The 5,644-nt window shown below is 34.2% G+C and overlaps 1 long non-coding RNA gene across 1 annotated transcript; it reads left to right on the top strand.

The window, feature by feature from the left end:
• On the top strand, positions 1-5,140 carry LOC143067173 (uncharacterized). The gene is made up of 3 exons (XR_012975868.1): positions 1-104; positions 1,417-1,572; positions 5,015-5,140. It is a non-coding gene; the product is annotated as an uncharacterized LOC143067173 (long non-coding RNA).
• The last annotated feature ends 504 nt before the right edge of the window (positions 5,141-5,644 follow it).

Below are 5,644 nucleotides of genomic sequence, written 5' to 3'. Positions count from 1 at the left end.
TTTTATAGGTGGTGATGCCAGCACTGATGATGACCCATACAAAAGTGGTCAAGATGGATCGAATTATTTTCACCCAATGATTAAAGATGAAAATGTGATTTCTCGTAAGTAGCTAATGATCTTTGAATATTAAATTTAAAAATGAGAAGATGTGGTATGATTGCCAATGAGACAACTCTCCACAAGAAAACAAATGACACAGAAATAAACAACTATTGGTCATATTGTATGGCCTTCAGCAGTGAACAAATCCCATACCACAGTCAGCTATAAAAAGCTTGAAAAGACAAATGTAAAACAACTTAAACCAGAAAACTAACAGCCTAATTTATTGACAAAATAATGATAAAAAAAACTATTGCTATTTCCTGTAATAACTGATGGAATATGAATATGAAAATGACAATTCCCCCAAGTAGCCGATTATGGTTCCCATTTGAGATCAGACAGCGATAAAACAGATTCCTTCAGATGGAGAATGGTCTGGAGAGGTTGGTCAAGCACCCTGACAGTTAGGTGCGTCCCTTAGCATTACGGGAGACTCGGCTGATTTTGTCTAGTTGGATTATAATCGTGACTATGTAGTGACAGATTCTGAAGTATCTGATCAAAATTGTAAAAATGTGTGTATGGATTGTGTCATGTGGAATGGGCATGATACAGAGAAGACAATAACAATCAAAACCAAGGAGAAAACAAAGACTCACAAAACCAAAAGACATTTACATCAACAGTTATAAATAATAAATAAGAAACATCATGAACTCCACTAAAAAACCGGGAGTGAAATCAGGTGCTCCGGAAGGGTAAGCATTTCCTGCACTGTATACAGCACCATTCGTGTTATTTTTTTGTTCAGTTCGGTAATTATGGAAGGTTATTATGACTGAGGAAGAATATCAGATATGATTTCTAACACACTTTTGTCAAAATGGCCAATCAGCTCATGATGGTGACCATAAAATTTCTTGAGTGATGACCTTAATTTGATTGATTCATAGCCCTGTCTTAGCAACTTTTGAGAAAGCAGTATTTCTCGTTCAACAGAATCAATGTACTAGCTAACTTTAGAGTAACATATCAATTGAGACACATATACTCCATATGCTGGTGGCGCTGGGATGTTTCTACACAGAAATGGAAAGTTGACTATAGGAAAATTAAAATCATCGTGTTTGGCATAAATTTTGGTATTTAACCTACCATCAGTAGTCATTTTGAGAAAAAGGTCTAAATATGAAGCAGATTTATCTGTGTCGGTAGTATCTTTAATTTCAAGTTCACTTGGATATATTAAATGTAAGTGATCACTGAATCTATTATTATTAAGAAACAGTACATCATCAATTTACCGTGAGAAATTTGTCATGGCTGTTATTAAAACAACAAATAATAAGGACTATTTACTAATTTTAGATTTGTCCGCTAGAACAGAAGCGTTTGTTGAAATCAACTTCCTGTTAAACTGTCCGTGTGACTATTGGTGTAATATAAGTGATTGGGAGAAGCCTGTGTTTGCCTGTCTATGTCCTGCAGAACAAGTTTTATCACCAGATGGATTCCACTGTGAAGGTTAGTATATTTAAAGTCATCTATTTAACATCAAATTATATTGGTAGTATCAAAACTATAATAAGTGAAATATTTCAAAGGCTATATCAAATTCCAATATTCTGCCTTAACCTATTGTGCGAGGCAAGTATGATATGACTACTAAAACTTATAAGCTCAAAACACTTCTATGTGTTTTCTACATCCCTGGATTTGAAATGTTTTGGTTTGAGCATTCTTGATGACCCTACTATGAGTGATGCATCAAAGTACCTTTTACGAGTGGCAACATAGCTTTGTGTAGTTCAGTAGCTTTATCTTTGAAAAATCTTGTATACTTGTATATATAATAGTGATGGACTGCTTAAATTTTAGACACCAGGCAAAGGTGGGAAGTAATTTGAAATACCAATGACCATTTGTCGCATCTTTCATATGTCCGTCAACACTTTGTGTGATAACTCGAGTTATCTTCTGCAAATTTTCAATAGCATTACACAGAATTCCCTTTATATTTTTGAAATTTTTGGCTTTGTCATTCTAAAGTTCTACTCAGGCATGTTTTTTTACAGAGTCATTTTATTAGTCATTTTATTTGCTTATGATTAAATGCCTTTGAAATAACCCATTTTATTCTTGCAACAAATTCCATATGCCCAATAAGGGAGTACTGTGAGCTCATGGCACAGCTGTTGCAGGATTTCAAGGCTTGATTGTAGTAACTGCCAGCATCCTTGATATAGTTTTACTAAATATTGCTCAGCAAGGAATACTGATGAGATGATATGGATTTTAAATGGATTTTCAATTTAGTTTTAATTCCTGTAATTTCAGAACTCTAAGATACATATGATCTCAAGCTAACTTGCTCAAAACATTGTCATTGACTTTTTCTGAAGTAATACTAAAGAACCTATATCAAAATAGTAAATACTTCCTTCTAAACTAGTCCTTATTACATCTTAGATCATACAAATTATTGGAATTGAAAAGCTAGGAATTCTGGAATAGGCAAATGTTAGCATTCATACAGACATGCTAAATTTTAATTTGTAAATTATTATGATAGTGGTGGAAGAGAAGGCTTGGCAGAAGAACAATAATAGAGGACAAAGACCCCAAAACAGTAAACAAATCAATATAAAGAAAATTTTAAATAGAGAAAGGGAATGGGGAATATTATCAAAGATACAGCAACCCAACCAAAGAGCAGAAAACAGCACAAGGCCACCAGTGTGTCTTCAACTCAGCGGGGGTGGGTCTCAGCTGGCCCCTAGTATACTAATGAATCCTTACATCTTTTTTTTCAACATTTGCACCTACACTTTCATGCAGTCAACAGAAGCTACCAAACTGTTTGATTTCACACAAAGGGGAAGGGGCATTCAGGCCAAGATCTAGCTTAAGAAGATAAATGATTTGAAAACTATTTTTTATTTGCATATATTGTTTGAAAAATCAAGAAATATAAATGAATTTCTCAATATACAAGATTACATCATAATATGCAGTGTTCATGAAATCAAAGAAAATTGTAGAATTTATGAAGCTTTTGATCATCATTTCCCATGTTGAAACATCGTTTACAGCCAAGCTACAACACAAAAGATTGTAGATAATTTGCAATACAGAAGATATTAAATACTATTGAAGAATTTTACAAAGAACCTGATGAAATGATGATGTTTTTATGATATATTTCAACTTGATTTAATTCATCAGATAGATGCATACCTCAGAGCCTTCTCCAATTGTTTTGTTTCATAATTTCCCACCTTGTGTATAATACACCCTAAGACATTTGCACTTTGAGGCAACTTACTCACAGTTCCTTCTATTAGGTCATATAAACTTGTTTATTATGATCATGATCACTGTTTGAATTTTAAATGGTTAGAATCATACTATATTTAATCATAGGATCTACTGATTCTAGTCTCCATGGAAATGGTTGCTTATATAACTTTAACAAAATGGTAATACATGCCAAATAATTATAATTGTCTTCCTTCAAGCGTAGTCTGGTCCATTTATGATAGCTATGATAAAAGTAATTTACAGAAAGAAAGAAAAACATGACCAGAAATGAGTATGTCCTTTAAGAATGCCGTAAATTCAGAAATTATTTCAATGTTTTTCTTAAGGGCATACGATACAGTTTTGATCCTGTATTTACAGTTTTATAAAAATTTCCATATAAGCTAGTTTTTGTCTGCTTAAATCAAATATGTAATAAAAAATATACCTTCATGTGCTACTTTTTGAGTTAAATGAGGTCAAAATTTTGTATATTTGTTCAAAATTCGGATTTGTGGCCGTATTTTCCATTTCGAAAGAAAGCCATAACTTTTTTGTTTTAAAAGATAAACACAAATTGTTTTTTGATTGATAATTTGTAATTTTTGTATTTTACAAGTATCCTAAAAAATTATGCATTTTTTATTCAGAAATAACTCATATTTATCAAATGAGGGGGGATAGGACCTTTATCGGGACTCCGGGATCGGGTGTTTTTAAGCTCGGGATTGACCCTTTCGGGATCCGGGAATTCTTTCTTCGAATTTCGGGACCTCGGGATTTCATGTTTTTTAAGCCCAGGATTTCGGGATGTCGTGTTTTTAAGCCCGGGATTTCGGGATCAGGACCCCTCCTACCCTCCCTGTCAAATGGTCATGAATTAAGAAAAAATCATATTTTGTATATTTATCAAAATTAAAAAAAATCCTCTATTTACAGTTTTATGAAATTTGGTCCACACAATCTCCCTGCAAAATGAAACAAAATGTCGTTTTAAAAAATAGGGGTCCATGCACTCGTTTTCAAATTAAATCAGTTTGAATGATAAAAAATAGTCGAAAAATGCATCTTTTCCCAATATGTCATAGTTTGACGTCGCGAAAATAACATTTTATGTTAGCAACGTCATTACCTCCCCTGTAACTGTATCGTATGCCCTTAAAGCAAATAATTCAACTGGGTGAAAATTTCACATGCTGATAACTGATACATGTAGCTGTGTGCACTGAGTTCACAAAAATAAATCTCTCATTTCCCTCCTTTCTACAAAAATGGCAAAAATAAATGCCCGCAATAATTGCTGAATTTACACATGAATATTTTGTTTATGTATATCTTTTTAATCTGGGGCCTCTGTGGCAGAGTGGTCTAAGTAGTTACTAATGTAATCACTAGCCAGTCAACACTGAGGTTGTGAGTTTGAATCCCGCTCATGCAGGTGCAATTGAAACCAAACTTAATTGACTAGGATTGTCAGTTTTCTTATCAAGGTAAGTGGTTTTCTCTGGGCACTCCAGCTTCCTCCACCAATAAAAACTGGCCGCCACAAAATAGGCTAAATGCAGTGCTTCAAAGTGGCGTTAAAACACCATAAATCAAAATCAAATCTATTTAATCCTGCAATGTTAGTTGACCTGGATTATTTTGATGTATTTTCTGGTTTCAGATATGCACGTAACATTACAGCCTGCAATGATGGAAGAAGTGTTTGATATGAGATACATAATAGCCATTGGAGTGTCTGTCACTGTTCTCTTCCTAATCCTGGCTGCAGTTCTTATATGTCGTGGTAGGTCAAATTATCTTACTAATCCTGGCTGCAGTTCTTATATGTCGTGGTAGGTCAAATTATCTTACTAATCCTGGCTGCAGTCCTTATATGTCGTGGTAGGTCAAATTATCTTACTAATCCTGGCTGCAGTTCTTATATGTCGTGGTAGGTCAAATTATCTTACTAATCCTGGCTGCAGTTCTTATGTGTCGTGGTAGGTCAAATTATCTTCTTAATCCTGGCTGCAATTCTTATATGTTGTGGTAGATCAAATGATCATCCTAATCCTGGCTGCAATTCTTATATGTTGTGGTAGGTCAAATGATCTTCAAAATCCTGGCTGCAATTCTTATTTGTCGTGGTGGGTCAAGTTATCTTCCTAATCCTGGCTGCAATTTTTTATAAGTCGTGGAAGATCAAATTATCTTCTTAAACCTGGCTGCAGTTCTTATATGTTGTGGTAGGTCAAATTATTTTGCTAGTCCTGGCTGCAGTTCAGATGGTCCGAGTACACAGTTATCGTCC

This window comes from Mytilus galloprovincialis, chromosome 3, assembly GCF_965363235.1.
Source record: "Mytilus galloprovincialis chromosome 3, xbMytGall1.hap1.1, whole genome shotgun sequence".
NCBI classification, from domain to species: Eukaryota; Metazoa; Mollusca; class Bivalvia; order Mytilida; family Mytilidae; genus Mytilus; species Mytilus galloprovincialis.
Note: the sequence above shows the minus strand (reverse complement) of the source record. Positions and strands in the feature narration are given on the sequence as shown.